Source organism: Podarcis vaucheri (assembly GCF_965113315.1).
Source record: "Podarcis vaucheri genome assembly, chromosome: 14".
Taxonomy (NCBI): domain Eukaryota; kingdom Metazoa; phylum Chordata; class Lepidosauria; order Squamata; family Lacertidae; genus Podarcis; species Podarcis vaucheri.
The window spans coordinates 43,062,827-43,072,991 of record NC_138752.1 but is presented as its reverse complement, the minus strand read 5'-3'; positions in this window follow the sequence as shown (position 1 = coordinate 43,072,991).

The following is a 10,165-nucleotide window of genomic DNA, read 5'->3' as shown; positions in this document are numbered from 1 at the left end:
AATGAATAAACGGGAGGAGGATGCTGCAATTTTTCCCCTTCAAGGAATTATTGACACCAGCTCCAAAATACTGTGTTAGCAGAAGACTTATCTGCTGCAGTCTTCACAGTAGGGTTATCTGCCCCTTTAACGTGATAGATGGTTGGAGACGTGAAGGATGATAGATGTGCGAGTCCAAGTGGTGATTCTAATTTAGGAGGTGGGGAGCTTGGTGTGTGAAAGAGAGAGACTGTCTGTCTTTGGTGAAATGTTACATAGAATCCCTGACACAAGCTCTATCAAGGCTTCACTCTGGCAGCAAAATTTGCCTCACAACTGTCACTTTCACCAGCAGGCAATCTTCCCAGAATCAACGATGAGGCTCGTTAAAAAGAACTTTTCTCATGCTCTTTATAGTAAAACCAAGGAAGGGTGACGGGTCAGTACAGACTGTCCTCAGCTAAAGTCAGGATTAGCTAGGCATTTACAAACTTTTTGGTGAGCAACATTGGAGGGGGGATGGTGCCAGGGAGAATCATCTGATCCCAAAAGTTCTCTCCTGTCTTTAAAGGTTCCTTCAGTCGACCCATTTATTGAGCCCTGGTCCTTATTTCCTTGCACAAAGCTGGCATGTAAATTAGATGGCTTTCAATTTTTACTGTGCTCTAATGGGGTGTATCTGGTACTGCCTGGGAATTTGTAGAACCCCCCCCCCAAATAATAATAATATTGTGAGTCTTGAATAATATATAATTTGTATGTCTGTGTCTAATCTTGCCCCTTTCTAAAATTTATTTATTGGTGTGTTTTGCTTTTGTAAATCTGCCAAAGAATAAAACAAAATAAAATCAGGATTAATGGGTTTTCTTAGGGTGGTGGAGGGTGTGTGTGTTGTGTTCCATTGGCGAAGTAGTGGCTCTTGACCTTTTCCTAATAGATGGGGGGGACCAAAACATGGGGGGTCGAGGAGGGTCAGTTTGGGGGGAGTGAGAAATGTCGCAATCTTTACCTGAGGAATGTTGGAGGGTATGGGCTTTGCACACCTGTGGACTGTTTTGGCCCGGCTGGAATGTGTCTTTGAACTCCATATTTCGTATTTGCCTGGATGGAGGACAGAGAAGTGTGTGTGTGTGTGTGGAACCCATTCTTCTGCAGAAAAGCAAAGTTTGCATTCATTACTCCACCTACTTTTGCTACTGGCCCCGCCTACAACTTGCATGTGGTCCTCAGAAAACTGCCCAGAAGGGAGCTGCACATCTCAGAATGGTCTACAAGTCGATCACTCTTCACAGGGAATTCTGGAAATTGTAGCTATGTAAGGGGGAATTTATAGCCATGTAAGGGTGGCGCTGTGGGTTAAACCACAGAGCCTAGGACTTGCCGATCAGAAGGTTGGTGGTTTGAATCCCTGCGACGGGGTGAGCTCCCGTCGCTCGGTCCCTGCTCCTGCCAACCTAGCAGTTCGAAAGCACGTCAAAGTGCAAGTAGATAAATAGGCACCACTCTGGTGTGAAGGTAAACGGCATTTCCGTGCACTGCTCTGGTTTGCCAGAAGGGGGTTTGTCATGCTGGCCACATGACCCGGAAGCTGTACGCCGGCTCCCTCTGCCAGTAAAGCGTGATGAGCGCCGCAACCCCAGAGTCGGTCACAACTGGACCTAATGGTCAGGGGTCCTTTTACCTTTACCTTAAGGGGGAATAGGCCCCTCCTAACAACTCTCAGCACCCTTAACGAACTCCAGCTCCCAGAATCCTTTGGAGGGTAGCCATGACTGCTTAAAGCAGTATCATAGTGCTTTCAAATGTATGATGCCCGTATATTCTCAAGCTTGGGTCCCCAGATTTTGTTGGACTACAAGTCCCATCATCCCTAGCTAGCAGGACTAGTGGTCAGGGATGATGGGAGTTGTAGTCCAACAACATCTGGGGACCCAAGCTCAAGAAAGGCTGCCTTAGATGGATTCGCTTGCACCCCTATCCACTTGCAAGCAGCAGGGAGTGTTGTTGCATACAGCAGCCAGCCACTTTCCACAGCTGCCGCTCATTTTCCCCCCGAATCTGTTCTCTCAGCAAAAGCAGTTTAATTAAAATTGGTGCGTAACTGTCTGATGCCATTTTGGGCACCAACGAAGGCGGTGAACATCTGGAACAAGTTCCTCGTCCACAGTTAGTGTTTAAGTCAGAATGTAAACACTTACATTCGTCCAAACAAACCTTTAATTGGCTAGGCAGTGCTGTGAAGACCAGTGGAATAGTTCAGGTCAGCATCCCCTGAAATATGCAATTGTGGGAGAGGGATAAGAAACACCCCAATTTTATTTAGGTGTATCTTTTTATCATGTTCTTCAGCCCCCCAAAATGTACTCAGAGTGACTTACGAGTCATTAAAATTATAAGAAGAAGCAGCAGTCCCTGCCTTCAGGCTTACAATCTAAACAAGGCACAACACAAAAGGAAAATGTATTGGGATGTGAGGAGGAAAAACCAAAACTCGGGCTCAAGTTCATAGTAACCATTTATTTATTTATAAAAATATTTCTATGCAGCTCATACAGATATTATTAATAAACATGTGGTTTAACAATCCATTTCTCTTTCCAGTGATTTATGGGAATTGTAGCTCTGTGAGGGTAAGGCGGGGGGGGGGGTCTCCTAACAACTCTCAGGACTCTTCCCAAGCTCACAGGATTATTTGGGGGAAAGTTATGTCTTGCTTAAAGTAGTATGGTACTGCTTTAAATGCACATTGCAGATGGAGCCCTGGACTGTGCAAATTGTATCTTGACTACTCATATTGTTTCCTTCTGTTGGCTACTTAGCTTCACTTCATTTGTAATCTGTGTTTTCTCCAAAAAGCTCAGGGTAGCACCTATAGTTCATACACACACTCACATTTTATCTTCACCACAACCCTCTGTGGTAGGACAGGCCCAAGATCACCCAGTGAGCTTCATAGCCAAGAGAGGATTCAAAGCTAGGACCTCCTACACACACATAAACCCTCACTTTCTCCTTCTCTCTACAGTGGTACCTCGAGTTAAGTACTTAATTCATTCAGGAGGTCCATTCTTAACCTGAAACTGTTCTTAACCTGAAGCACCACTTTAGCTAATGGGGGCCTCCCGCTGCCACCGTGCCACTGGAGCACGATTTCTGTTCTCATCCTGAAGCAAAGTTCTTAACCTGAAGCATTATTTCTGGGTTAGCAGAGTCTGTAACCTGAAGTGTATGTAACCTGAAGCATATGTAACCTGAGGTACCACTGCATCTCGACTTCAGGACAAGCTTTACCCTTTTCTGACTTTTATGCAGCCCTCAAAGGTGTAGAGCAGGCTTCCTCAACCTCAGCCCTACCAGATGTTTTGAGACTCCAGATGTTTTGAGTTCCCATCATCCCTGACCACTGGTCCTGGTAGCTAGGGATCATGGGAGTTGTAGGCCAAAAACATCTGGAGGGCCGAGGTTGAGCGTTTCTGTCCTAAGAATAGGTGATGATTTGACTAGCTTAAATATAATCAATTAGAATTTGAGGTCACCTGGGAAACATCTGTAGCCCTTTGCTCTGAATTTCTAAGTGGAAAGCTGCAGGTGCTGATCAATTAATCTGTTACTATAATTGATTTACGGGACGCGGGTGGCGCTGTGGGTTAAAGCCTCAGCGCCTAGGACTTGCCGATCGAAAGGTCGGCGGTTCGAATCCCCGCGGCGGGGTGCGCTCCCGCTGCTCGGTCCCAGCGCCTGCCAACCTAGCAGTTCGAAAGCACCCCCGGGTGCAAGTAGATAAATAGGTACCGCTTACCAGCGGGAAGGTAAACGGCATTCTGTGTGCTGCGCTGGCTCGCCAGATGCAGCTTGTCACGCTGGCCACGTGACCCGGAAGTGTCTCCGGACAGCACTGGCCCCCGGCCAATAGATGTGAGATGGGCGCACAAACCCCAGAGTCTGTCAAGACTGGCCCGTACGGGCAGGGGTACCTTTACCTTTTATAATTGATTTACAGTGCAATCACAGAAGTAGAGTTCAATGAGACTTACTTCCACACTTGGACTTATTTCTGGAGAAGAAGATCCACAGGTTTGTACACTACCGTAAATCCCTTTGTAATCAATTGAAAAGTTATCCCTGATTAACTGGGCGAGACTTTGTCTTTTAAAAAATAATGCTAATTAATTTTAATGCAGGCACAAAATGCAGCAGAAAGGAATTCCCCCTTCAATCTCATATATGAAGGAATGCCTATTTTAAGATGGCATATAAGAAGCTTATAGAATCATAGAATCATAGAGTTAGAATAGACCACAAGGGCCATCGAGTCCAACCCCCTGCCAAGCAGGAAACACCATCAGAGCACTCCTGACATATGGTTGTCAAGCCTCTGCTTAAAGACCTCCAAAGTAGGAGACTCCACCACACTCCTTGGCAGCAAATTCCACTGTCGAACAGCTCTTACTGTCAGGAAGTTCTTCCTAATGTTTAGGTGGAATCTTCTTTCTTGTAGTTTGGATCCATTGCTCTGTGTCCGCTTCTCTGGAGCAGCAGAAAACAACCTTTCTCCCTCCTCTATGTGACATCCTTTTATATATTTGAACATGGCTATCATATCACCCCTTAACCTCCTCTTCTCCAGGCTAAACATGCCCAGCTCCCTTAGCCATTCCTCATAAGGCATCGTTTCCAGGCCTTTGACCATTTTGGTTGCCCTCCTCTGGACACGTTCCAGTTTGTCAGTGTCCTTCTTGAACTGTGGTGCCCAGAACTGGATACAGTACTCCAGGTGAGGTCTGACCATGGCAGAATACAGTGGCACTATTATTTCCCTTGATCTAGATGCTATACTCCTATTGATGCAGCCCAGAATTGCATTGGCTGGGCACAAGATGTTGGACATAACATAATGATGGCTGATTGGGAACAGTTATGGACCACAGGTATGAAGTTTACGGCATGTAATGCCTTAAGAGAGAATATTATGAAAATGATATACAGGTGGTACATAACCCCAGTCAAGCTTGCAAAAATCTACCATTTGCCCGATAACAAATGTTGGAAATGTAAAGAAACTGAAGGTACATTCTTTCACCTTTGGTGGACGTGCCCAAGGATTAAGGCTTTCTGGGAGATGATATATAATGAATTGAAAAAGGTATTTAAATATACCTTCTTGAAGAAACCAGAGGCCTTTCTCCTGGGCATAGTCGGCCAATCGGTGTTAAAGAAGGACAGAACTTTCTTTATGTATGCTACAACAGCAGCAAGAATACTTACTGCAAAGTATTGGAAGACACAAGACTTACTCACTCTGGAAGAATGGCAGATGAAAATGATGGACTACATGGAATTGGCGGAAATGACTGGCAGAATCCGAGACCAGGGAGAAGAGTCGGTGGAAGAAGATTGGAAGAAATTTAAAGACTATTTACAGAAATATTGCAAAATTAATGAATGTTAGAATGATGTTGGATTGAAGTTAAGTGGTTTCTAGCTGTAATGGTTTAAAAGAATATGGAAAAATTGGATTTTTAATAGGTAAAAATTTAATGTTATAATATATTAAGATTAAAGATCAGGATAATAAGGAGGGAAAGGAATTGCTGAACTAATAAATTGAACTGGAATACAAAAAAGGGAGGTATGAGGAGGTCCGGGAAACAAGTAAATGAAAGATAAGTGACGAAAAGATGGAATTATTTTTAACTGTTTTTTATTTTATTTTATTTTGTTTTTGTTTTGTTGTTTTTTTGTTTTTTCATTATGTAATACTGTGAAAACTTTAATAAATATTTATATATACAGTGGTGCCTCGCAAGACGAAATTAATTCGTTCCGCAAGTCTCTTCGTCTTGCGAGTTTTTTGTCTTGCAAAGCATGGTTTCCCACAGGAATGCATTGAAAATCAATTAATGTGTTCCTATGGAGACTGCCTTCAGACCAGGTCCGGGGACAGTCTGTACCCGGACCTCTTCTGAAGGCAGGCCGGGGGGAGAACGGCAAGCTCCGGGGACAGAGGTGAAGGGGCAGCGCTCCTTCGCCTCTTTCCTCGAACCTCTTCTGTAGGCAGGCGGGGGGAGAACGGCTTTTCTTCCCACCGCCAGCCTTCAGAAGGCTGTTCTGAAGGCTGGGGGTGGGAAGAAAAGCCCTTCTCCCCCCACCGGACTTTAAAAGAGCTGCGGGAAGTCCGGCGGGGGTCCAAGGGATTCCCTCACCGCCGCCAGCCTTTAGAAGCGCTCGGGGAAAGCAGCGCGCTTCGCTGCTTTGCCCAGAGTGCTTTTAAATGCGGGAGGCGGTGAGGGAATACCTTGGCCCCCCGCCGGACTTCCCGAAGCTCTTTTGAAGTCCGGCGGGGGGGCCAAGGGATTCCCTTGAAGTCCGGCTGTCCCAGAGATTTCCCTATGGGCTTTCGTCTTGTGAAGCAAGCCCATAGGGAAATTCGTTTTGCGAAGCGCCTCCAAAACGGAAAACCCTTTCGTCTAGCGGGTTTTCCATCTTGCGAGGCGTTCGTCTTGCGGGGTACCACTGTATATAAAAAAAACAGAATTGCATTGGCTTTTTTAGCTGCCGCGTCACACTGTTAGCTCATGTCAAGTTTGTGGTCAACCAATACTCCTAGATCCTTTTCACATGTACTGCTCTCAAGCCAGGTGTCACCCATCTTGTATTTGTGCCTCTCATTTTTTTTGCCCAAGTGCAATACTTTACATTTCTCCCTGTTAAAGTTCATCTTGTTTGTTTTGGCCCAGTTCTCTAATCTGTCAAGGTCGTTTTGAAGTGTGATCCTGTCCTCTGGGGTGTTAGCCACCCCTCCCAGTTTGGTGTCATCTGCAAATTTGATCAGGATGCCCTTGAGTCCATCATCCAAGTCGTTGATAAAGATGTTGAATAAGACTGGGCCCAAGACAGAACCCTGTGGCACCACACTAGTCACTCTTCTCCAGGATGAAGAGGAACAATTTGTCTTCCGCCAAGTCAAAAATATGGGTTCATTTAGCTCAGTATTGTCAACACTGACTGGCAGCTGTTCTCCAGAGCTGGCAGTGCCACCTGCCATACCTGGAGATGTTAGAGATTGCACCTGGACCTTTTACAAGCCAGGTAGATGCTGTAAAATCAAAACACTTGATAAAGTTGCTAAAATTCCTTGCTGCATTAATCACCTTTATATTACCAATTGTCATTTTCTATGTTTCTAATATTTGCTTGGTATTCCAATTTTTAAAATATCCTTTCCCCTATTCCCAGTCTGCATGCATTGTCCATTGCACCCATGCCTAGACTTTGGATTGGATAGAAAAGTAAACAATTATTGCTCCCTTTTATTAACAATTATGGGATGGGGGGATAACCCCCCTGGAATTATAAAAAGATCCAACTGCATGCATCACATTCTTTTAATCATTGTCATAATGATATAATATTTCAGCTCGGTTTTAATATGAAAGTTTTATTTTGCTCTGGCTTTCTCTCTTTTCACAGAAAGCAAATCTTACATGGCATTTTAATCATCCGCTTAATCTCCCAAATCAAATAGTTTACAGCTTTACATTCTGGAAATATACACCAGAAGGGTTGAAAAAAGTGCCCAGTAAAATTATGGTTTTATGATAATGCCGGGTATGAGTTACAGTTTCCCCAGTAAAATCACCGCAGCCAAACAGATGCTAAGGCAAAACCATTGCTCAGCTTCACTCCTCTATAATAATTGGGACACCTGCTAATGTTGCCATTGCAGTTAAAGGTCCTCCTATATTTCTTTTGTAAACATTCTTTTGGGGAGATTTATCAACTGGCCATAAATAGTCAGCCAGGGATGAAATGCAGCACAGAAGGCCTTAAAACAAAAGACACACTGCCATTTGGATTTCAAAAGCACGTTGGCAGCATTCGGTTGTTGTGTCTATTTGCTCACTGTAGGAATCCAAATTCCTACTTTGTTTGTTGACTTCAAGTAATCTAGGGCAGTTGTCTAGTTGTTATTGTTTTTCCAATCTGCAAGAAGATGCACCCAATGGCCCATGCTTGACATTCGTTTTTAGAACAACCGCAACACGCCCAAACAATGCAAGGCAGACAAAACAGGGTAAGTTAAATTTAGCACGTTAGAGCAACTCGCAAAACAGAAATGTTGCTAATATTACCGAAATGCTTTCAGCTCCCTGAAACTCCTACAGGTAGGTTGTGTGAGAAGGTTTTACATCCATATCCCATTTCATTTTAGGAAAAATTCCATTCCATCCCCCCACACCCACTTCTCCCTTTCCTTCCAGGGCCGGATTTAGGTTTGATGAGGCCCTAAGCTACTGAAGGAAATGGGGCCCCTTATATGGCCAGCTGTCCTTTTGTCAACAACAAATTGTCCCTTTTTTGTGTGTTGAATATATGTATGGTATGGTAATTTATGGACCTAATAGGTATCTAAAGCCATTTGCACATAACAAACAGGAGCCTACACAACACAAAACACTGTTGCTGTATGTAGGTTTTATTCTATATGTTTTTTATCTTATATTTTGGAAATGTACATCCAGGTTTTTTTCCTTTAATTTTTTTTGGGGGGCCCAAGAGAGTGGGGCCCTAAGATATAGCTTGTTTAGCTTATACAGTGGTACCTCGGGTTACATACGCTTCAGGTTACAGACTCCGCTAACCCAGAAATAGTACCTCGGGTTAAGAACTTTGCTTCAGGATAAGAACAGAAATCGTGCTCTGGCGGTGCGGCGGCCGTGGGAGGCCCCATTAGCTAAAGTGGTGCTTCAGGTTAAGAACAGTTTCAGGTTAAGAACAAATTAAGTTCTTAACCCGAGGTACCACTGTACTTAAATCCGGCACTGTTCCCTTCTCTTCCCCAATAGTCAATTAGCATTCTGCGACTGCTGAGCATGCTCAGTTCCCATTTGGCTCTTTTTGAGACTCTTCCCCTCCAAGCACGCACTCCTTAAGGTTCTAGTTTCAAAGATTTTTAGCACATCTGAAAGCCTTGGGGTTCTCTTGAGCTTGATGATACCTTCATCTTGCACATGGATGGTGCTGTTTTGGTGACAAAAGGTTCTGCACTCCACCCCATAACTTCTGAAATGGAAGCAATGGGAACTCGGCTTTCTATGCTTGGTGTAGAGATGCTCAAGGCATAAGATGTGCCACAAATTCCTGCACTCTTTGCTGTGCCTCTGTGGACACAATATGGGGCAATCTGAAACCAGGGATGAGAGAATCTGTCTGCTTCAGTTTCTCCCCGTTTCTCATTTTTCCAGCCTAAAGTTCAGTTCCCAACATTTCCATTCAATTTCGTGATTTTTCTTCCTTTTTCTTTTCTTTAAAAAAGTCCTCGTGAGAATTCATCAGGATTTTTGTGCAAATTGCTTCTGATCAACCCATCTTCCCTATGCATTTTGTCTAATAAGCATATTTTCCCCAAAAACGTTCTCCTTTAATATCATGCTTTGGTGTTTGCTTCTTTTTTTCCTTCATAATATAGATGCATTTTTATAGACACTTTTCACCATAACATAGACATTTGGCTTGGCTGGAGAACTGCATCGCAAAATTTGGAGAAGTGCGAATTTTGGACAATCACTGAGCTTCCGCTCATAAAAGTGTGTAATCAGTAGATTTGCCTTTAAATGCAAACGGATTCAAATTCCTCACCATCTTTAACCACCCTGTGTCTGCCTCCAGAGTGTATGGAAGAAGAACACATGAAGCTGTTAAAAAAGAGTGCTACATAGGGGGGGGGACCTGTGGCCCTCCAGAAATGGTTGAATAATAATAATAATAATAATAATAATAATAATAATAATAATAATAATAATAATTTATTATTTATACCCTGCCCATCTGGCTGGGTCTCCCCAGCCACTCTGGGCGGCTTCCAACAAAACACTAAAATACAATAACCTATTAAACATTGAAAGCTTCCCTAAACAGGGCTGCCTTCAGGTGTGTTCTAAAAGTTTGGTAGTTATTTTTCTCTTTGACATCTGGTGGGAGGGCGTTCCACAGGGTGGGTGCCACTACTGAGAAGGCCCTCTGCCTGGTTCCCTGTAACTTGGCTTCTTGCAGTGAGGGAACCACCAGAAGGCCCTCTGCGCTGGACCTCAGTGTCCAGGCAGAACGATGGAGGTGGAGGCGCTCCTTCAGGTATACTGGGCCAAGGCCATTTAGGGCTTTAAAGGTCAGCGCCAACACTTGTCAA